Source organism: Puma concolor, chromosome C2 (genome assembly GCF_028749965.1).
Source record: "Puma concolor isolate L17-30 chromosome C2, mPumCon1.1.hap2, whole genome shotgun sequence".
Taxonomy (NCBI): domain Eukaryota; kingdom Metazoa; phylum Chordata; class Mammalia; order Carnivora; family Felidae; genus Puma; species Puma concolor.
This window is the reverse complement of record NC_141675.1, coordinates 42651571-42675980: the sequence shown is the minus strand read 5'-3', so window position 1 is coordinate 42675980 and position 24410 is coordinate 42651571. Positions and strand designations below refer to the sequence as shown.

General features: G+C 35.2%; 1 long non-coding RNA gene across 2 annotated transcripts in view; it reads right to left on the bottom strand.

Annotated features, from left to right (window-relative positions):
- The window catches only part of LOC147577217 (uncharacterized), a 98924-nt gene that overhangs the window by 6739 nt on the left and 67775 nt on the right, over positions 1–24410 (bottom strand). For both annotated transcript variants that reach the window (XR_015240035.1, XR_015240036.1), the window contains exon 2: positions 2256–2324. This is a non-coding gene — a long non-coding RNA (uncharacterized LOC147577217). The remainder of the gene's footprint in view (positions 1–2255; positions 2325–24410) is intronic.

Here is a 24410-nt window from a genome sequence, read left to right as displayed (position 1 = left end):
GATTTATGTGTATCTGTTTTAATGCATTTATAGAAGCTTTATAAATCTGATTTAGATATGTGAACTGAATTTTTACTTTTATATGATGCCACTATTAGAAAAGTATATCTTTCTTATAACTGAATAAAATGTATGTGGGGCTTTAGATGTGTGTGTTTTCTACATGCAGTTTCTATACTTTTATATGTTATAAAACTCTATAAGTTTGTGTGTTGACCCATATTCAAGGTGTATATCTGAAATACATGTAATTCAAATGTTTGTATGTTAAATTTATATTTATAAATAAAATAGGAGGGATTATTATTTAATCAAATTTAATTTTTATATCTTTATAAATTAAAAAACGCCTCCCTTGAGTATCCTGTTACATAATAGGTATAAAATATCCTTTGTTTAATTAATTAATATGGCATAAATTCATCTTTTCTTACACCATGTTTAACTGACAGAAAATACCTGGTCACTAAGTTGAATGTGATCTCAGATACTTAAAATTATTGCCTCTCTCTTCTCTTTCCATGAACTAAGAGAGAATCAGGAGCCTATTATGATGAAAACAGAGTTTTTGTAGAGTGGGCTTTTAATTTTTATGAGAAAATGAAGGGATTATGCTAAAGAATTATCAATACATAATTTTATACTTTAAATCCTCATTAATAAAAGTTAAATGTTACCTTAAAGGCTAATAACTTATTTGTTTTTAGTGTTAAATAGCAAACATCTAAGAAAACACCCTAAGTAGACCTGAACGGTGTGAGCCTGGGACAAAAATGTAAAGGGCAGGCAGAAGCGAGTTCACAAAGGGCCTGACAGGTCAGAGTCAGGAGTGTGGATTTTTATACTAAATACAGGAAGAGGCCATAGAATGGTTTTCATTTGTTTTAAGTCATGTTCATTGAGATATAATTTATCTCATGTAGAGATAATTTGGGATAGAAGCTCCTCACAGACTTTCTAGAACACGTGTACAATTGTCAGAGTTAAAGGAAGGTGCTTTATGAGGATGGATTTATTCTCTTATTTTTTTTCTAAAGGACACTTAAAGCATTCTATGGAACTGGGTCTCCCTTTCTCTCTGAAAAATAGATATATATGTCTATGTATATAATTATTCTAAACAATAAGTGTATATATAACTTTTGTTACATTCATATATGTGATGGTTATATATCCTATATATCCTGTATATATTCTATATATATAAAATCATCATATATATGCATGTTACAAAATTAACCCTTTTCATGTACATAACGGTTTGATGATTATAGACAAATATATAAGTTGTGCAACTACCACAATCAAGAAATAGATCATTCTGTCACCCCAAAGAGTTCCCTCATGTCCTCCACCCCCTAGCAACCACTGATCGCATCTTTGTCCCCATAGTTTTTCCAGGATGTCATTTAATGGAATCATGTAGCCTTTTGTGTCTTGCTTCTTTCACTTAGTGTAATGCCTTTGAGACGCATCCACGTTGTTAAGTGTATCAATTGTTCATTATGGCTGAAAGAATTCCATTGTGTGAATGCACTATTTGTTTATCCATTCACTGGTTGATGAACATTTGCGTTGTTTCCAGTTTGGGCCATTACGAATAAAGCTATAGAAGCTTTTAAAGAAAGAGTGACATGATCTGGCATAAACTTAAAAAAAAATCCTTCCGGCTCCCATATAAAGAATACATTTTAGTGGGAGGCCAGAGGCAGGGAAACCAGCACAGCAGTCCAGGTGACAGAAGAAGGTACTTGCTCAAGTGAAGATACAGAGAAATCAATAGAATCACAATACTTAACATTGAAAGCACAGTGTAGAGCATTTGCAGTAATGAAAAAGTGGGGAAAATCAAAGATATTCCCTTAGTTTTTGTCTGGAGCAACTAGATTACTGCACACTCCTCATTTCCAGTTACCTCTCTCCATATCACATTAGCATAACAACTCCATGGGTATCAGTTAGTAAAATTAAATTTGGGACAAAAAATTTGAAAATATAGAATTTTCTATGAAATCGACCGTCTATCATCCAGTCCACAAAAGCAAATCTTCTGTGACAGGCAGGTAACTTCTAGAATCTTGTACTGAGTCTCTACAACACTGTCTTTCAACACAACACAATTTAAGTTATTTTCAGAATTACGCGTGGAACACTATGATTAGATAATTTGGGGAATTTTAAAGCCTGTCACACTCCCATTCTTGGTCTAAATACTGATTTAAGAAAAATATTAGAACTGTGAGAGCCTCGCTTACACTGGGCAGCACGTCATCCTGAGATTATTCCCAAGGTCGTTCCAATTCCATAGAATGAACTGAGTCCCCCTGGAAAAAAAAATCAGAGGTAAACACATCCTTATAAAGTGCCTCCTTTAAACTTGGAGAATTGTACACTTGTCCTTCACAGTTTATAGAGGGGCTTCTACCCCAAATCCTCTACTTCTAATTAATAGAGTTTATGGACTGGATTGTTTTCACTCTGTCCTCAGTAATTACAGAGGTTGAACCCATATTTTGGTTTTTGAATATTCGATACATATAACCATGTAAAAGTGATATCATTTCCTCAAGTCACCTACATTTATATATAAACCAACTCTTCATTTTTTGCTGCATATAATAGAGTCTGTGTGCTTAAACTCTTAGAAAGCATTTGGGGTGAGTTCTACTTTCTCTGTACCTGGAGACAGATAAACATAAAATAAATTACCAGCAGTGAGGACCGACCTTTGCCTCCATCATCCCATGGGGAGATAAAAATATCCTTTTACTTAATTTTGAACCTATTTTTATATTTCTATTTTTATATTTCTGAAAAGGCTTAATTCTAAAGATTCATATTTCTCCTGATTTTCAGGTTAGAGATTTTTTTTTTGTCCATACCTCTTTTCTGCCTTTTTCTATAATAACAAAAGGATCCATAAATTGAAAATCACGTGATGATATTTGGTGAGCCTTCATAGCTTCACAGTGTGGCAGCCTCATTTTCAGTTACAGAGTGTCTGTCTGTGTGTGAATGATGTATTAGAACATGCATATATATATATATATATATATATATATATACACACATATATAAAATCAGTCAATATTATGATCTTCTGTGTGAACAAATATGAATGTGTGAATATCAGTGATAGCATCAAATTCATAAAATATTTATTTAGCTGCTTATTTTGTTGATTACAGGCCTATTTTAGACTTTACAAGAAAAACTATTTCTAGATTTTGCACATATATGTGATTTTCTCAAGTTTCGCATTTCCATACCATATTGTCTAACTCAGAACTACTGAAATAGATTAATTTTTGTAATAAAAATAAAACTCCACTGAGCTTTTGGAATAAAATATAATAATAACCAGTGTTTACTGTTTTCCCCCTGTTCTTGACATTGATTTTTAAAGCCGATGGAAATGAAAAACCTTAGGCGCTCCTGCGCTATGGATCACCTTACTGACAAAATTACTTGGTTAATTTTTTATTTTAATTTATGTTAATTTTTTATTTAGTGGGTGTCTACATTGTACCACACACTGTGTTAAGCATTGGGAATATAGACAAACATGAAATGGCCCTGTCCTCCAAACATAAGTTCATTTTTCAGTAAAGAGACATTATACCATAATGACTATAAATTGGTTCAAAACTAATAATATCAAATAACTTTGCAAAACTCTGCACACAATGATGAGTATGTGTGTGTGTGTGTGTGTGTGTGTGTACACACACACACACACACACACACATATACTATTCCAAACTTTGCCAAGATACACATCCCTGACATTTTGCATCCTTCCCTCACCAAACGTTCAAAAGACTATCCCACTGCCATTTAACAACACATACACGTTATGTATATAAAGCAGCCACTTTATGAATTGTTAACTTGGAATTTTATAGTATTTTTATTGCACATGATACAGTTCATAAGTATACCTCAGTACACACATTACTTTAAACTATGACCTGCTTGCTGACTTCAGGCACTTTTTCATTCTGAGTTTCAATTACTTATCTGTAGAGTGGGTGTATAACACCTGCCTCATAGGGTAATCATCAGGATTTGCTAGGACAGTGTAGGTAGCGGCCACTAGCTGACTTTAGAGCTGAATAAATGGTAGTTATTTCCACCAGCAGCAGTGGTGGTGTCATTGCTAATCAAACTCTGCCACAGTGTTTGTTGCCAACAATAGGCACAAGTCGGCCAGCTGGGTGGCTTGAATTCCGAATTCAGCTCTGCCACCTGACCACAACATTTCACTCTCAGAACTTCCGTGTAGAAGTGAAATTGTCCTATGTAACAGTTCTGAACATTTTAATTGAACTACAGTAGAATCCTTTCATCGTACACACATTAAAACGCATTCGATTTCCTTCTAGACTTGTTGTAAGGCCCTGGAAATACAAAGATACATTAAACAAAGGCCTCTGTCAGAGTAAAATCTTGAAAGGAAAATACATTGGTAGGCAACTAATGACAATGCAAGGCAAAGCATACTATAAGAGAAATATGTACAAGTTATTACGACCAAGGAAGAAGTGACAATGTCAGAAGAAAAATGGCTGGGAAAGGCTCTATAGGACTTTATGACCAAACCTTTATAATAAGTCATTTTCTAATGTTGATTTATTGTGTTCTGTATGTTATATTTGGGGGAAAACATATATCCTATATATATCCTACACATGTGCACAGACCCTTCTAAAACGCTGGGTGCCTTCCATACAATTAGGGAAGATTTCCCTCCAATCTCATGCAAGGGGGCTAAGGCAAGTTAAGAAACACATGGGTATATTAATACAGCTACCATATGTGCCTATAATCCATATATCAACATGAAAACTTTCTCAGAGAAGCCTTCCTAAGCAATCTAACTGTACCTTTGACTACTCTCGGAACTAGTTCATGCTATGTTCTTCATAGAACTCAACATTACATTGAAATTATATAATTAGATTCTTAGATTTTCTTCCTCCCTCTCTCCTTTCCTTCCTTTCTCTCTTTCCTTCTTTCTGTGTGTGTTTCTCAAACTAGAATGTAAACTTTAGGAAGCCAGGAATTTCTCATGCTTCCCTGCTGTGTCCTCGATGCTGAGAATCCTGCCTGGCACGTAATTGGTAACCAAGAAATTTGTACTAAGTGGATAAGTAATGAATGCACACAGAAATCCATACATGTATTAGCCCCATAATCCCAAAAGCACTAGTCTCATTCTTACCAGCCATTAAACCTTTGAGTTTATTGAGTTTCCAGAAAGCTTGTGAATTCGGTTGCCAAGTATAAATGACTCAAAAATACATAACCACATGAATTTCATTAATTCTACCAACAAACATAAATGAATCTTGCCTCCTGTTTATCATGATTCTCACATGCATTTTTTTCTATTTGTAAAAAAATAGTTGTATTATTAAAGCTACAGCAAATATATCAATGGTTTATGAAACTTGCATATGGAGATGAGAATATTTCTTAAACTCCACATTTCTTAAACTCCACTAAATATCTGAAATTATGTTTTGTTTAGTGGTGGAAAAATATCCAGTTGCACTGACTATCATCACATATTTACCCATATCTTAATTATACTGCAACAATATCAAAGCCTATAACATACGTAGAATTTTTATCACGTCTCCGGTTTAGCTACATTTTTTCTCACCCAGCCCCCAGGAAAATATTCATGAGGCAAAACTGGCAATACAAAAATAATTATTTGAAAAACATTATATGAGGTGAGTTGTTGCTTCTCTACTGGATGCCAGTTTAAATTGAGCTAATTTGTTTTACCAGTAGCTTAAGAAAACCCCCAGCACAGCGGCACGACAATTATATCCAGGTGCAAGGACTTAATTCAACAAATTCTAGGTGGATCCTTCCAGTCTGCACGGTGGGCCCCATTCTCAGCTGTGGCTAAGAACAGATGCCTTGAAAAGTCTCTGTAAACATGATCCAGTCAGTCCTTGAATAGAGATGTTGAAATGTTTCCAAAAAAGAAAAAAAAAAAAAAAAAGGATGTGATATTCTTATGACCATAATTCCAGTGTATACACCATTGAAGAAAATGACATGGTAGGAATTATTTTACATATGTGAACAAAATAAGAAAAGTAATTTATTCCTTTGGATTATTTTTTTCATATACAAAGCATATATACCTTTAAAATTATAAATGTTCATATAGGTTTTAAGATAAGTTATAACTATAACTATATATTATATATATGCATACAGTGTATATATAAAAATTAAAACCATTAACAACAATATACACATTGCAAATAGTTTCTGACAGAACTTTAGTGATGCTCTAGATGAGAAAAGTGTGGAATGTCAGATGAGGAAAATGAGCCTCTGAAAGATAAATATGCTTGCCCACGTTCATGGAGCAGCTTATGTAGAGAAAAGACTATAGTATAATTGCCCATAACCTCCCTTCTTAAAATTCATGATTTTTTTAATTAAATAAATTCAGGCTCTTGCCTTATTAACTTTTTAAATAACTTTCGTTAAATTATATTGAGCAACATAAACAAAAGCCTTTCGTGTTTTCAGGGCCAGAAATAAATAGCCAAGTAATGAGTATTTTATTTTTCCAGCATACTTCTAGATAATAGTTTTCTCAGAATCTGTTGTTTGTCTTTTCACTAATTGCTAAGTTAGATGGGAAACAATTTCTAACTTAATATTGTAGCAAACTGCCTTTTTAAAATTACTAAAATACACATGTGCAGACACGCACTAGATTTGGATATATTCAAAATTTAGTGCTAATTATTAGTATAGTAAGACCAGCAGGTAAGTATGCGGGTCTCTCTAACCTTCAGTTTTCCAGTGTTGCTAAATCTAAATCTGTTAACAGATGACTACCCAGATTATTCCAGATTGGGAATTATATCATAAGAGATAGTTATTTTGGCCACTGTGTCATTTCCAATTTTACCCCAACCAAGAGTTTTCTACCAGTTTTTTAAGGAAATTTTTTCTTTAAAACTTCTGATAATGTCCACATTATTTTTATTTTAAAATAAAGCCATAAAACTATTTTTTTTTCAGAATAATATGTAAACATTAACAATACTAATTAGAGGTAAGCCAGACGATTTGAATTAAACGATTAGGTAGTGCTTATTCAGATGTAATGTGAATAGTCTGGACATTTTGAAAAACATCCAAATGGGACGCAAATAAAAAACTGTCAAAATCTAAAACAAGTTCAGCCAGGCGTACAAGACCAGTTCCCATGAACTGAAAGAAAAAATTAAAAGCAGTCAGATGTCCTAAAAAATCTTAAAGCTAGATAACAACTTTTCTCCTCTTTTGCTAGTGGATACTAAAAGAAGATTTGATACATTGAAATCTCCAGGGCAGAGATTTTAGATAATTTTGGATAATAATATAGCAATTTATATCCTCATTACGCCAATTTTTCTCTTATGTAAAAAAAAAAAAAAAAAAAAAAAAAGATTGGATGTGATATTCCACTTAAAACAGCAAGATTATAATTCCACCATGGTATCCCTATCCAAATAATAAACCTTACCTCAAAGAATCAAGCTTTAATTGCTTCATTGTAAAACAAAATTTAAGCTGTCACATAGAAAGCCAACTTCCTATTTGAGGGAGAGAAGGTATTCTACACTGAGAACAATTTAAAACAACATAGCAACATGCAGAGTGTTCAAAAGCAAAGAAAGATATGTTGACAATCATTTTTTCTTCTTTCAACAAGTATTTCTTTAACATTAATCAATACTAAGAGTCAAGGTACAAAAATACATAAAAACTTAAGTCTGATCTTTTAGGCACCCAAATTTTCATAAGGAACAAAACACTATTATAAAGAAAAACATTACATTTCATTAAATATTTTAACAAAAAATCATTTGTCTACATATTGTTTTTAAGTTTATTTGAAAATAGAGTGCGTATTTAAATGAGGCTGCCTAAGTTTAGATACTAGTGCCGTTTTTTTTTTTACTCAGGCCAACAAAAATTTATGATTCTATTTCATATTCTAAATATCTGATGAAGCCTGAGAATCAAACAGGAGAAAACTTGACTCGTAACGTGAACTCCAAATAATTAAAATCACCCAAAAATTCTTAATAATATGTTTTCACACAAGAATGTAACCAGAGATAGGAGAAACAATTCCCAATCTCCTGGGATCCTTATTACAAAACTTATTCTAGAACATTAAAGCTTATGAGTGACATTGGAGATGAGCTGGTACAATGCTTCCATTTCTCAGGTCAGAAAACCAAGTCCCAGAGACAATGAGTGACTCGTGACTCGAGTCATTGTGACACAGACTTAGGACACAAGTCTCTTGTATTCCAGTCTGGAGAACCCCAACATCGTACTATGCTAATCCGCAGCTAAAGTTTATTATTATTTTTCCATGTGTAAAATACATGCACTGAAGTTGGTGGTTGTATAAAGAAAGAGGAGTTTCAAACTGCTCAACTTTACAAAATCAAGTTGTTTTGTGTGAAAATTGTATGAACATCTACCCCCACCCTCTGGCCCAAGTTGTAGTGGACTGTGTTTTAGGCAAATTACTCTTTATTCTGATAAACCCATGAGACAAGTGAAGTTTGAGTATTAAAGAGTATTGAAAATGTTAAACATGGCAAGTGACCCAGAATTTCTTAAACGAAGGACAGGTAGCAAGAAGCAACTGGGGGAAAAAGTCTCTAGAGAAGGAAGAAGGAAATATTGTCATCTGATGTAGAAAATTACTTTCATGGAGGCATCTCTCTACTTGCTGGATGGGATACTGCCCAATTCAGGAATCTCTTAATAAAGACAATGAGATCTTTAAAACATGACTTTAACTTCTTGAAGTCATTGAAAATTATGTTGCCCATGTTAAGGTAAATGTGCTACAAATATCTAAAAGTCGTATCTAAAAGCAGACATGATACATATCCTATTCTTCACACTTTTATCTCTGTATCCCCACAGGGTAGAACTGTGCAACATAGCAAAAAAAATAAGTCTCTTGTAACTTATGTAAAACCGATGGAGATTATGATAAAACAGAGAATATCACTTCTCCACCGAATTGTTAATATGATTTTTAGCACAGTTTAACAATACAGTTTAATTTTATCTTCAAAGAACATTGTTTTTAATTTCAATTTTTTTTCTGCTTATACTTTACAATAGATAATTACAAGTGTAATCATTATTGGTCATTGGCCATTAATTTGTTTCAGCGTATGTACCTCAGTGGGCAGTAATTACTGCACAGCCTTCAATAAGATATCATTAACAAAATGAGAAGACCGAGAAAATATGTTAATTACTGTAAGTGCTCCATTGGTTCCTCCCTGGAATAAACAAGTCTAACAATTAAGATCACACTTACTTTTTGCCAGATTATATTATGCAGTGCAAAAAGAAGGGGGGGGGAGACACTGCTATATAGTTTGAAGAAAAGATATTTGGAGGAATTAATATTATCTCCCCTTTAAATTCAAATCAGCAAATCTAATGACCCAAAGATAGAAACCAGCTTTTGCACCAAGCAGCAATTTCATAAAAGCTCACTGTTAATAATGGAGGGAAAAACTAATTGACTACTGTGTCCTATTACAATGAGAAATATCACAAAATTATGTAAATGTTTTAATATTTTTAAACTATCGTAGAGCAAGTTAAATTGATTTCCTATTAGTCCGTGTATAAATAGACTGGGGAATGTTTTAAAGGCTCTAATTAAGAACTTAACAATATACCAAACTCACTTAGATCCTAATTGGTTTTGGTGTCCAGTGTAGAGTTCCAAGTATTTCTTAGCATGGCATGGATAGTGTGTTCTAACTGAAAAGCGTAATCAAGATATCTGCCCATTCGATTCTCTTTGGCTTTTAATCTTCGTTTTCCAGTTCATCGCTAAGAATGTTAGTCTTTCCTAAGCATTTGTTTTGTGCATCTTCGGATATTACCTATATATGTTTCCCATTGCTGTTCATTTAGACCTTCCCTGCAACTGGGTTTGCCTTGTATCACAGATCCAAACCCCGCAGCTGTTCCTGCCTTTCTTTTATTGTCCTGAGCAAGGCACATCTCATTTCACCCTCATTCTTCCGCAGTTGCAGGCCTTTCCAATCTCCCTTCCAACTGCTCCAGCTGTACCTTTTACAGCCCAGCTGTTGGGAGCCTTTTACAGAGAGAGACCTCCTCTTCCTGACCTCAGGCAACTCCAACCCTCCACTGCTGATTCCCTAGTCCTTTCTGACCTCTTTCAGGCTGGTTCAAGTCCTTCGATTCCCCCTTGACCTAAGCTACCTCAAGTTGATTTGAACTTGATTGCAACCGTTTCTAAAATTACAGGATCAACGACAAACAATGAAAACTTCTCACACAACATCATAACCATTAATACTTAAGCAGTAAAAAATTTTCCTAAGTGTATACTTTAATAAGATTTGCAAGTAGTGTTGTCTGGAAGAGTAACACCAATAATAATTGAAGTCAAAAGATAGCAAGCTGAATAGACCACCACGGTTCATGATAGACTGCCTTCCAGCACTCTTTATAGTACTTATTCAGAAACTTGAACAGCTAGATGTGTTTCTCTTTGAATGATCTGAAGAGTCTTTCAGCAATGGTGATAACCCAGAAGCTTTCAAAACTAACAAATTATCAAGTGTTTCAAAATACAGCCATCACCAATGCAAATATAAAACCATCTGACCTCTGATCTTCTCCTTCAGAACTCTTTCTTACATTCCCAAAGATCCCAGGACTTCCCTCTATAAGAATACTTATTATTTTGAATTGTAGTTCTCTGTTTGTTTGCCTGTTTCCCCCAGTGGACTAAAAAGTCTTAAGGAAAGTGGACTATGTATGTCCTATACAACGTATGTATGCTAGATGAGTTAATTGAGTAAATGGCCTCAGGTATTACAAAAAAAGTTTTTGAAGGTAACAAAGTAGTTATGAGACAAGGTTAGACTTTAAGAAGTTCTGGATATTTTAAAAAGAATGTGGATTCATTTTTCATGTGATTTATTGGGTTTGTTGTTTATAATTATAATCTCAATTCTAAGTATATGTGTCTATCAGTTTTAAAAATTACTGTAGTATTCTTTTAACTTTCACAGGGCCATTCTGAGTCTTTAGAGAGTAGAGTATCTACCTGAAAAGTTTCAGATTTCTACATGACTTACATAAATTTATCTGTTTATAGCACTGCTTATATATCATGGTGTACACATACATACTAACAACTCAGGTATCTAACAACAAAGATTATATTTCTACTTTGTGGAAATAACATTTCTATAGACTACATCTCAGGAGGACACAAGTTCTTACTTTCATTAAAATTCATTTATCTTACAATAGAAAAGCAAACAAGAATCTAATTAACGAATTCTGTAATAAATTATTTCCCTTTAACACACATAAACAAACATGGCAACAAATCTAAATCTAAGAAATTCATAACTTTAAAATAACAATTAAACCCAAATATAGTTTTAAGTAAGAGAAGGAAAGATAATACCTATCACTGAAATAAAACCATTCTACATGGTGTCAGAGTATATCCAGACATTACACATTTTTTTCAAACATTATATTTTTAAATGAGTGTATAATGATCATTAGCAACTTGGAAAATGATTGTCAAAATAATGAGAAAAATAAAGCTCACAAGAGGCCTCAAAATGTATACCTCTTCAAAAGTATTCCTATCGTGTAAAAGTAAACTTAAAATTTAAGTTTGAGGGGCAGTAGGGTGGCTCAGTTAAATGACTGACCACCTCTTGGTTTCAGCCCGGGTCATGATCTCACAATTTGTGAGTTCAAGCCTCTCTGAGCACTGGCAGCTCAGAGCCTGCTTGGGATCCTCTCTCTCCCTCTCTCCCGCCAATTCCCTGCTCATGTGCGCTCCCTCTCTCTCTCAAAATAAATAAATAAACAAAAAAATCCATTTGACTTCGGCTACTCCTGGCCATGGGAATTCATACCTTGCAATGACAACACTCATCTAATTATATATACTTTTTTTTTCCAAGAAATTCATGAAGCCAACACTGAAGCATGATTCTGCCTCTTCATTCATCTCCCAGATTTGTCCCGCCTTTACCTAATGGGACTTGTGGTCACCAGTTCCCAGAAATTATTTTTAACTCATTATCACAGTATTTTTCAGAATACATTTAACATGCCTTAGTTTTTTCATTTGAATTATTTATAGAATTTTAAGAAACACCCTAACCTCTTCTTACTCCTTACTATAGCCACAGTAAAAATCAAAGCTTCATTTACTGCATTGGAGAGGGGCAGGATGTTGGAACTGCCTTCTAGTGTTAAACAGATAGAATAGAGTGCTGGTTCCCAATAAAAACAACCTTTAATTATTTTTTTTTAAATCCCCTATAGCACAAGCCAGTCACTTAGTAGAAGCTCAACAAGCACTTGATGACTGGTTCTTTAATTCACACTAAAATAAAAAGGATGCTGGAAGTGCAATTTTCAGCTTCCATCTACAGACCCCATTAGTCAAGAGAAAGATGTCATCAGTTGGCACATTCGTTCCTGGTGGGAATATAAATTTCTGTAGGCAATTTAGCAAAGTGTCAAAAGTCGTTTGTTGTTGTTGTTGTCGTTGTTGTTTAAAGTACATACCCTTTAACCCAACAATTCTACTTCTGGGAATTTTTTTTAAGGAACTAAGCTTTAAAGTTAAATACACGTTTAAGTAAACTTAAGGTCACAGGAATGTTATCAGACTGTTGCAAACATTCATGAAAACTGCTAGTAACAAAAACGTGTATCAAGAAATTGACTTTAAAAGTACAAAATTATAGTACAATCAAATAACGATACTACAAATAACAAGGAAAGGAGTGTGAGATATATTGCTAGGAAAATAGACAATACCACACAGCAGAATATATAGAACATGAGACTGTTGTCATACGTATTTGGGATGGCAAAGAAGACAACGTAATGTTGAACTTGCTTCCCCACCCCCAGAATTTCTTAGTGTAAACAGAAAAGATGGTTTGCTATCCTATGGTCTAAAACTTATAAACATCCCACTGGCCGTCCTATCTGCCCTCTGACTGGAGGCTGATGGCCAGGAATCTTCAGTAGCAAGGTTAATGATGACACTGCCCTGAGTGACTGTATGGAGCAGAGCATGAGGGACCTCGGCCCTTCCCCCATCCTCCAGCCTCGGCCCCCACCCCCCCCCCCACCACTGCTGGCAACCCCCTCCAGAGTAAGAAATAAACGATTGTGTTCAGACACTGATATTTTAGAGGCATATCTATGTCAGCAGTTGCAATATCCCAATATTATTCATAGAAAAACTTAAAAAACTATAGATGTACATCAAAATGTTAATAGTAATGGTGATTCATTTTTTACATCTTATATTTTTCTTGCTTGAACACCTATTTGGCAATAAAAATTTTTTGAGAGTGGAGGGGGGGGCAGAGAGGAGGGGGAGAGAGAATCTCAAGCAAGCTGCACACCCAGCTCAGAGCCCAGTGGATCTCATGACCCTGAGACCATGACCTGAGCAGAAATCAAGAGTCGGATGCTTAACTGACTGATCCACCCCGCACCCCTGTAATAAAAATTTTTTTGGAAAGGAAATCTTCAGTAGTAAAAACCTCACAAATGGGATTTTGGATCCCTAAAGGTATGGTTTCCAAATATAGAAATCATAGTCTTCAGAAAATAATTGAAGCATCATTTATAATTAGTAGCTTTATAGGGGCATTTTTGCCTTGGTGAATGTCCTTAACAAAAGCCATAAATTATCCTCTTAACTGTTGCTAATATGGAGCAAGCTCTACTACAAGTCCATTTCCACCCCTCAAGTCCTGAACAAATTAAATACCATCTCGCACCAACTCTCAGACATCTCTACACTTGACTGGATCGACTTGACGAAATATGTCAGACCTGACAAATTTAGCTCTTAGAACGACTTTAACTCGGTTTTCAAGCCCTCTGACATAGCTGCCAAAACTCTGTTAATGTGATTTACAGTTAAATTAAACATAAAAACATCGTTAAAATAATGATAAAAGGTTAAGGCCTCGAGCTATAAATGCAGAGGAGAGAAGGCCATGCTGTGCTCTGGAGCTCAGTGAGCCTTGCTCAAGCAGCTCTGCCTGGGCTGGGTGGCTGGGCAAGAGCCAAGCAACGCCCATTTCAGTGTTTCGGAGCATGTATAGTCTGGGCATAAAAACACACTAAAACCCGTCTTGATCTGTAAAACGCAAAACAAAACACCGCACTTTTGTCTGGTTCATACTCTGCCATTGCACAAGGCTCTTACACTTGACTGATCCTCATACCCACTTCACAGATGAGCAAACTGAACCCTAGTTGAGGTCAGTGTCAAGGGCTTTTAGAGAACAAAGATGTAACCCTTTCACCTCCACCACCATAATCCATGTCGGGCAGTCTGTGTCACTGTTTGCCTTCTCTTTGTGGACTGAGGTCCACCCTAGTGAAAGAAATCACACAAATCTGAGTTCTCATCCACGGAGATGCCTCCTGAGAACGTCCCTCATCCTGCTTTACCACATCTGTACCAGTTCGGTGCGCAGACTGACTTAAACTGTCTGTTTCTCTTCAAAGATTTTTCTACATTTGCTGGGCTGAACTCTCATCATTCAAAATCTTGCATCCCTGTAGGATGGTCTGCAAGCCATAACATTATCTTTGACCAGACTAAGAACCCTCAGAGACAAAACATGTGCCATATCCAGCTTGATTACCCCAGATTGTAACATAATGCTGGGCTCATTGTAAGTTTGCAAAAATAAATATATAAATGAAGAGCAGAAACTACACTATTTTTAAAGACATATGAAATAAAGTGAAATCCACAGTTTCTGAATGACTCGGTGCAGTAGCTCTCAACTTCTCTAGTTCTGCTAAAATAGTCATTTCGGTGTGTCCCTAACTACCAAGAACTTCTTTCTTACCCCAGCTTTGCCAGCTTTGCCTTACTCCAGCAACTAAAGGCTTTTAGTGGAAGCCCATAATTATTGCAAAGCTGAGACTAAAACTATTTGTCTTTATAAAATCTCCTAAGTCAATTTTTCCCAGGGGTAGGTGTATAACTCACTAAAGATACTTCAGTCATTCATTCTTTCTGAAATTGTTTACTGAACATCCACTGGAGTTGTAGGGACATGGGTTTAAATGATGCATCCAATCCAGTTTCTACAAACAAGTCGGAGACTAGTTAGGAATAAAGACAAAACACAACAGAAAACTACAACTCTAATGCAGTGGAGAGATGCAGGGAGCATTAAGGGGTCACTCAGAGATGTACTGAGTGGAAGTGAGGACATCAAGGTAGGCTTCCTAGAGGAGGTAACCCTTGATCAGAGCCTTCATAAAGAGCTTGTTAGGTAGACAAAACAAAGCGGGGGGGTGTGGGGGGTGAAGTTCCAAGTACAGAAGAGATGATATACAAAGCTACAGAGATGAAAGAAAAAAAAAAAAACAGTATGTGTGGCAAATAATAGGATCTTCAATACTAACGGAACATAAAAATATGTACACAGAAAGACTTAAGAGAGGAGACAAGGGAGGAAAGGAGGCAGCAGGCAAGGGATGATTATACACCATGTTAGAGTTTAGTCTGTGACCTCAAAGAATTATTATGTACACAAAAATCACTTTTATTTTAAGTATTTATTTTTGAGAGAATGAAAGCAGGGGAGGGAAAAAGAGAGGGGGACAGAGGATTCGAAGCAAAGTGGTTTCTGCACCGGCAGCAGCGAGCCTGATGTGGGGCTCGAACTCACAAACTGAACCTTGAGATCATGACCTGAACTGAAATCAGATGCTCAACCAACCGAGCCACCCACGTGCCCCACAAAAATCTCTTTTTGACACAAAGATTTATCATTAAAAGTGTATATACTGTCTAGTCTATTAGGATTTGATTGTTTTACGCCTAATATTAAAATACTTTTCTTAGATAATCTTGGAAGGGAATATGGATCCCATCATTTAGATCTTCTCTTAAATCCTTGGTTTTCTTTCTTGAAAGAAATAGGCTCTTCTTAGATCCTTTCTAAAGGGAACTGGTGTAGCTAAAGGATTCTCTCCTTGATCCTGTTGGTCCTGTTGGTGTTTTGTCGCTCTGCCCTTGCTTTCTCTCTCACTGCCGTTGTTTCTCTTTTTTTCTTTATCAATAGTTTTGCCTTCAATGCCATTTCCACAAAGAGGCTTAGTAACCATCTCCTGACATTGTTTCCTAAGCCAACAACATGGAACGTTGGGTCAGAATACAGCTCTCTCCCGACCACCTTTATGCATCAGGCAGATCTTTTTTGCTTGTCATGTTGGCACTCATAAAACATCTGGGACCTCAGTCTGCCCTGAATCTTGAAAGAGTAGGGCATAAACCAAATTTTGGACTCCTCTGTTGATAATAACCCATTCAATATAGCACCTGGAGTGTTTTTTTTATTAGAGAGAGTGAGTGCTGTGCTAAGCGGCAGTGATGCAGTTTGATGGAACTGCCCCTGGAATGTAATAAAGAGCAGGGGACATGCTCCTCCGAGTGTGTTCCTGAATTAAAAGCCAATGGTTTAAGAGCTCACCGGAGAACCCAGGCAGGGAGAGATGCTTACTGCACGGCTGTTGGCGACACTGAGCATGTCATTAGTCTATTCTAGTTAGCTATTTACTTCCAGGTGCAACTCAAAGTGTAGCACAAAAAATATATATAGATATATACACATATGCATAACGTTATATTATGTTTGGTCCTGACTAACTCAGAAAACGCATTCAAGCACGAAGTGCCCCATCAGTGGCGAAAATGAAATTTTACTGCTAATGGGTTCAAAATATGAGACCCATGCAACTGGAAGCAGTGTGCTTTGCAATTCCCATTTTTCCTTAGTTTACCCTTTGGAGGTCTAGTACAAAATCCTGCCTTTTCTATTTGAAAATATGTAGTATTATTGGGGGGAAGATCTGAAGTATTAATTTTTATTATTTATTTGCAATTACTATTCAAAATGAGTATCTAAATAGAGGTTCTTCTTATTTTTACATGAAATTCATAGCTCTACTACTTACTTTTTCAGAGTGAGGGGAAATCCAAGAGCATGTTAATCAAAACTAGGGACCTGTTTGATGACAATACTAAATCCTAGGTTCAGATGATGTAATTCAATCATGCAGTATAGAAAGGAAGTATTCCAAAGGTCACTCCTTTCATAGTCCCTTTAGTAATGTAAGGCTGAAACTTCAGTTTTTAAAAAACCACACTGATTTTATTACTTCTACCTTTGTGCTAGAGAATATTTTGCCAAAATAATTATAAACACCTTGCTTGTTCGGGGTACCTCTCAATAATTCAAATGACATTTTTTTTCCCAAAGAGAATCAACATGTACATTAAAGCACTCATCACATAAGATGGAATTCTGGTTTACAAGCTTACATTTCATAATTAATTTATTTTCATATAAATTATTCATAATTTATTTTCAAATAAATATCAATAGGCTAATATTTCCCTATCATAATCAGGATCTCGTTTTGAAAGTTTCTCAGTTATATACACTACTGCTGACCTTTCTTCACTGAAAGGTAACAAAATAACTGAAATAGTTTTTAAATAACAGTAACATCATCAACTATTGATATAAACTGTAATATATTTATGATAAGAGGAAACCAAAAGAGCCTAAGTTTGTGAACATAAAAATGATTACATGTTTTTCTAAGGACTAAACCTCGACTCATAATTATCAAAAGAATGAAATGCTTTAGATACCTCTGCATCACCTAGACAACATAGTTCAATTCCTCCTGATGCAGTTTGACATGCCACAACTCTAAAACCTAATCCAAGTCAAATCCTATTTTAATTGATTAAAAGAAATGGATATTTTCGGAGATCAAAAACGGCACATAATATCTGCATTATAGCTTCTATCCTTATTTCCACTTAATGATGATAAATGTTTATGATATGACAAAATGATACGTTTGTCTGCACTATTTGGGAACTTCCATGATTTGTAGAAAAGTTCTGTTTTTAATTAAAGTGTATTACACAACATCAGAATTTTTCTTCTTTATTATGCCAAGGAAGCATATGGAAACTTGAACTCTAAGATGTTACTGATTTATTCTGATGTTAGAGCATTTTGCTCCCATGTAAACATATCCTGTGACATGAATATGAATAGCTTTGTGCCTAGAAAAGTCCATTATTATAGGTAGCACACGGTTTTGACACCTACACCATGAGGAATATGAGAAAAACCAGTTTGCCAAGCAAGTTATTGTAAACATTTTGTGCACCCCTAAGCTATAGACAGAGATAATTACTATACCTGTTGTTTATTTTAAGTAGCCATCTCAACTGTAATCTCTTCCTTGTTTTGCATTTATTGTTTTCAGCGGCTGAGTTGAAGTCTCCCTGCAAGATGTATAGACAAAGACCAAATACGGACCCCAAAGTCTAAGCACACAGAAGTCAAAATCAAGGCAACCACAAACAAACTAATAATATATTCTACACCAATGTTTGTGTTAAGAATATATCCTTTCTCGGGGCGCCTGGGTGGCTCAGTTAGGCGTCCAACTTCAGCTGGGGTCATGATCTTCCGGTTTGTGAGTTTGAGCCCGGAGTCAGGCTCTGTGCTGATGGCTCAGAGCTTGGAGCCTGCTTCGGATTCGGTGTCTCCCCCTCTCTCTGTCTCTCCCATGCTCGTGCTCTGTCTCTCTCTGTCTCTCAATAATAAATAAACGTTAAAAATTAAGAAAAAAAAAAGAATATATCCTGTCTTGGGGCACTCAGGTAGCTCAGTAAGTTGGGCCTCTTGAGTCTTGATCTTGGCTCAGATCAGAATCTCATGGTTGGTGGGATCGAGCCCCAAGTCTGGCGGCACAGAGCCTGTGTGGGATTCTCTTTCTCTGCTCCTCCCCTGTTCTCAGGGCACTCATGTGTGTGTGTGTGTGTGTGTGTGTGTGTGTGTGTGTGTGTAAATAAATAAATAAAAACTTTTAAAAAAGAATATATCCTTTCTTAATTCAATCTTTCGTAATCAAAAATATCCACTTTCACAAATGACATGGACTGTATCTTTTAAATTATATATTAAAAAACACTAAAAGTGTGCCACAAATGATTAATTTTTAAATGTTTTGGGGTTTTTTCTGTTTCTGTTTTTCTTTTTTATATTTGAGAGAGAGAGAGCGTGAGTTGGGGAGAGGGGCAGGAGAAGAAGGGAGGAGAGAGAGAGAGAGAGAGAGAGAGAGACAGAGAGAATCTTAAGCAGGCTCCACACTCAGCATGGGGCCCCATTGAGGGGCTGGATCCCACAACCCTGGGATCATGACCTGAGCCAAAATCAACATTCAGTCGCTCAACCAACTGAGCCACCCAGACACCCCAAAGATTGATTCTTATAACTCTTCATAGGGGGTTGGATTATTCTGAATTATCAAATGTTGAATACAGGGTTTCCAAATACTAAATTTAGAGTTAACCCTAAATTCATATTAAAAACATGAATAAAAATAATATAAATATTAACTTCAATATTATGTGAGCTTTTTTTTATTTTATTTTTTTTTTAATTTTTATTTTTTTTTAATTTTTTTTAACGTTTATTTATTTTTGAGACAGCGAGAGACAGAGCGTGAACAGGGGAGGAGCAGAGAGAGAGGGAGACACAGAATCTGAAACAGGCTCCAGGCTCTGAGCTATCAGCACAGAGCCCGACGCGGGGCTCGAACTCACGGACTGCAAGATCATGACCTGAGCCGAAGTCGGCCGCTTAACCGACTGAGCCACCAAGGCGCCCCATGAGCTTTTTTTTAATAAAAGGAGAATAATTTATCCCTTCAGTAACTCATTGATTTCAATGCTTCCCAAACATACCTGATTCACAAGAATTACCTTAGGATCTTATTAAAATTCATATTCCAGGACTCAGTGGTTCAGATGGATTTTATAATCTGAAAGTTTTGGAATAACAGATTTAGATCCACAATGGAAACAAGGGACTGAATTGATGTGTGTGACATACTTTCTTCCAGTTTTAATGTTCTATGATCTATGAAGTAACTAAAACACCACAAATTCATTTATTTGATATAGAAACATTTAGATGTAGATATAAACATAAATACTGGCATAGACCTAGATATCAGAAGTGAAAATTTCTGGTGACAGATCCAAAAATAGATAGATACATAAACAGGTACAGGTGACCCTTAAACACACAGGTTTGAACTGTATGGGTCCACTTAGAAGTGGATTTTTTTTCCACAAATATATTGTAAAGTTTTTGAAAAAAAATCATAGACAAACCCCACAGACTAGAAATATTGAATGTTAATATTTCTAATACTGTATTATGAGTATGACTATACTACTATATGCCATAAAAACCTTATAATGATTCATTCATTAGTGTATAGGCTAAACCACCATAAAGCAATTGTATTGATTACACTAAGCTACCATAAAGCAATTCTATTGCTGCTTCTTCATTATCCATACATGAATCATTATACCCATTAAAAAATATGAATTTCTTTTTCACATTATCTTCTCATTTTTTAGATCTAGTGATAATAATATATATAATATCTACAGTGTTTTGTATCATATAAGACAATATGGATGTAGGTACTGACATGATTCATCTTGTAAACAGATGACATAAACCTACCACATTGATACAATACAGTACAGCACCGTAAATGTATTTTCTCTTCCTTATGATTTCTTTAATACATTTCTTACTTCAAGATTACTTCATTGTAAGTATATAATACATATAACATACAAAATATGTGTTGATTGTTTATGTTATTGGTAAGGTTTCCTGTCAACAGTAGGCTATTAAGTTTCTACTTAACTACTTTCGACTACGAGGGGGTCAGTACACTTAACCCACATGTTACTTATGGGTTAACTATAGATAAATTCATAGGTCTAAATATATGTCATAACACAGAACCTTTTTAATCAAACTAGTTCCATGAAGTTATCAGCAGACATGTATCTAAAATGTATTCATGGAGAGAACAAATGCAAATTAGCCACTGAAACTATCTACTCAACTGCCTTTTTGCCCACAAATACATAGGAAGATTGTGTTCATGTATTTATATAGATTTTTAGTTCCTACATTTCTAAAGTTAATTACAAGGCAGATTTGGATTTAGCAAAATTAAATGTTTTTAAAAGAACAATTTGCAACTTTGGCCTGTTTGGTTGAGAAAATTCTGGAGAAATAAAATTAGAGAACCAGTAGATCTAAATATTAATTACAGGCACTATTCTGTATTTCTAAAGCTATCCTACTCCTAAAGCCAGTCAGTATCAGTCTACTAAGAATGGTCTGAATAAATGGTTCTCAAATTTTACTGTGTATACAAGCAACTTACGAATATTGTTAAACTGAAAACTGATTTAGTAAATGAATGGTGGGGCCCAAGAATATTCATTTCTAACCAGTTATCAGATAATCATCATTACCATCATCATCATCATCACCATCACCATCACCGTCAGCATAATAATAGTCCATGAAACAACTTTCCATTAGTAAGGCCCTAACCAATAGCAGCAAGGGTAAAAAAAAAAAAAACAAAAAAAAAAAAACAAAAACAAAAAAAAAAAAAAAAAAAAACACAGATACATTTCCTGATCCAAAACTTTTTATGCAATTTAGGAGAAAGGTGTGACTGAAGTAAATTTAGCTTGTCAGCATGTGTAATACCTACCTCCCCATACGAAGACAACGACTAGAACTAAAAATGTTCATTTGCTTTAGAAAATTAAAAAAGGAAACCAGATTGGGGTATGTTTTGTTGTTCATTTGTTTTGGTTTTGGCTTTGGTTTTGATTTTGGTTTGTCTTTTATATATTTGACTCAACTATCAGTAGAACTTTTATCACATTAAGAGTTATTATCATCATCAACAGGAATAAATGTTAATTGTATGGGCTGCTGTATACAAGTTATTAAGACCTATAAGCATACAAAGAAATTTATCCTTCATATTATAATTTCACTTTATAATTTATTATTGTACTACAAAAAATTCCAACAGATTATTTGGAAGACACACAATAAAATAAGGAAAAAAATTAGTGTGGAAATGGGATTGAAGTGAAATAAGGCAGAAAACAAAGATAAGGCCAGTTATAAGATCCAGTATTAAAAGAATTCATACGATGCTGTAGGTGGACCAATATTCGGATCTGAAGCTGACCTTTCCAACAGCCAGGGTTGGAAATAGGTAGATTGAAACATAGCAAATTCCCTCCAATGAAAAATAAATTCTCCTTCCACTCCTCTGCCCCTTAGCTATTCCCAGGCTCTCTTCTCCTCCATGGTCAAATTTATCAATAGAATCATCTACTATTGATGTCTCCATTACTTCATTTCCCCCTCACTTCTCAGCTATCTGGTTTCCACACACGTCATCACATAGAAATTGCTTTCATAAGATTTTCCATTCTCGGGGCACCTGGGTGGCTCAATTGGTTAAGCGTCTGACTTCGGCTCAGGTCATGATCTCATGGTTCATGGATTCCAGCCCCGCATCGGGCTCTGTGCCAACAGCTCAGAGCCTGGAGCCTGCTTCGGATTCTGTGTCTCCCTCTCTCTCTGACCCTTCCCCACTCATGCTGTCTCTGTCTCTCAAAAATAAATAAAACATTGAAAAAAAAAAGATTTTCCATTCCAATGTTCTAATTGTAGAATATCACTTTGAAAGTTTCTTATCTCCTATTTGAAAGAAAGAGGAAATGTCACTGGAGCAAAATGTAACACAAACTAGAACTAAGAAGCTAGTGAAAATATTGACTCCTAGTTGGAAAAAAAAAAAGTACTACACATGTTTACCTGCTAAAAGCCTATGATCTTATAATTACTAAAATACAAAGTAGGTGCAGAGTAGCTTAACAAAAGGCAAAAGTCACAGAATAGCTTATGAAATATAAAATTCAAATGACAACATAATTATATATCAATTAAAGAATATTATATATTAACTTTAAAAAAATGCCTAAACAAAATCATTACTTAATAAAGGCATAGATACACATTCTATTTATTTTCATCTATATTTATGTAAAGGGAACACGTTCTTTTTGTTTGATTATTTAATCACACTTTATTTCTCTCACGTGTGTCAAATTCACTTAAAAGAACTATTTTTCCTGTCTGAAGAAAGACATGTGTAGATATACACCCTCGTTTTTAGTATTACAGCAGTCCTCCAACCCCCCAAATCTCAACACTAAGTATCCTGAAAAAAACACAATTACTTATGCAATAACTTTATTGTCATATACTAATAATGCCCAGAATCATGTATTAATTAAGTAAATACCAACTCAGAACTTCTTAAAACCTGCATCTGCTCTGGGAAATATTAAGACAAGACTCGTTTTTCTCCTCAAGGTAGAAAAGGAGGGAAAACCCCAAGGATTATCAAAGGAGAATAAAGAGGTGAAGTGGAGAGAGAGTTCAAAACTACCTGCCAACATATCAGAGAAGTCAGAGCTAAAACCAGGTAATTAGGCTAAGCAGGGTTTCTCCACAGGGCAGTTTTGGCACTTGGGATCAGAAAATTCTTTGTTGCTGGGGGCTGTCTTGTGCATTATAGAATGTATAGCAGCATCCTGACCTCTACCTATTAGATGCCAGTAACAAGCCCTCCACTTCTCAGCTGGGAGAATTAAAAATGTCTCCAGCCATTGCCAAATATTACCTGGCAGGCAAATTCAACCCCAATTAAGAACCACTGGGTTACAGCCAGACTGAGAGTGGGAAGTGTCTTGAAATGGTAGACCAAATCCACCAAAGTTATGATATTAACAATCAGAATGAAGAATAAAGAGTAGATGTAATTTATTAAACAATTCAAGGACAAGGAAACAAACATTTGTTTCAGGCACTGTTAGATTCTGTGTATATAAGATCTAATATATCTCACGAAAAACCTTTGAAGTAGAAATTATTATCCTTGTTTTACAGATTTAGGAGCTGTAACTGTTGGTGATTTTATAACTTTCAGCATTCACAATGGATAGCAATGGTAAACAATGACAAAAACCTCCCAACAACAACAATAACAACAAAAGCCCAGGACCAGATAGATGGATTCCCAGGTGAATTCTATCAAACATTTAAAGGAGAATTAATAGCAATCCTTCTTAAACTCTTCCAGAAAATTGAAGAGGAGGGAATACTTTTAAATTCATTTAACAAAGCCATCATTACTCCCACACCAAATTCAAATAAGGAAAAACAAAAATTACAAGTCAATATCCCTGATTGACCCACATGTAAAAATTCTCAACAAAACACTAGCAAATTAAATTCAGTGGTGCATGAACAGAGATCATT